We start from the raw sequence: 383 nt of genomic DNA, 5'->3' as shown, positions 1-383 counted from the left end.
TTTTTTGGTTGCCATTGTTGTTTTAGCTGGCCCTGGTTGGGTTCAAACCCACCAGCCTTGAATGTGGCTGGTGCCCTACCAACTGAGCTACAGGTGCTACCTTCTCACATTATTTTTAAGCTGAGAAGAGGTTCTGGGTTGGGGTCAAAGTTTTTCCATGCATCAATGTGTAGTTCTCAGTGTCTTACCTGAGGACAGGGAGGACAAATCTGGGCTTCAGTTTCTATGGGCTTTGGGTGCTAAATAATAATTTTTTAATTTTAAACAATTAAGAAAACAAAAGAAAAATAATATTTTATGAACCATGAAAATGATATGAAATTCTAATTTCATGCCCATAAAGTTTTATTGCAATGCAGCAACACCCATCTATTTCACTCAAG

General features: G+C 38.1%; 1 protein-coding gene across 1 annotated transcript in view; it reads left to right on the top strand.

Moving 5' to 3' along the window:
* LOC100961328 (liver carboxylesterase 1-like) overlaps positions 1-383 on the top strand; it is a 15,910-nt gene that overhangs the window by 5,579 nt on the left and 9,948 nt on the right. The gene's annotated exons all lie outside the window — the stretch shown is intronic.

Source organism: Otolemur garnettii, unplaced genomic scaffold, assembly GCF_000181295.1.
Source record: "Otolemur garnettii isolate 467f Iridium unplaced genomic scaffold, OtoGar3 scaffold00058, whole genome shotgun sequence".
Classification (NCBI taxonomy): Eukaryota; Metazoa; Chordata; class Mammalia; order Primates; family Galagidae; genus Otolemur; species Otolemur garnettii.
This window is presented reverse-complemented; position numbering and strand designations above follow the sequence as displayed.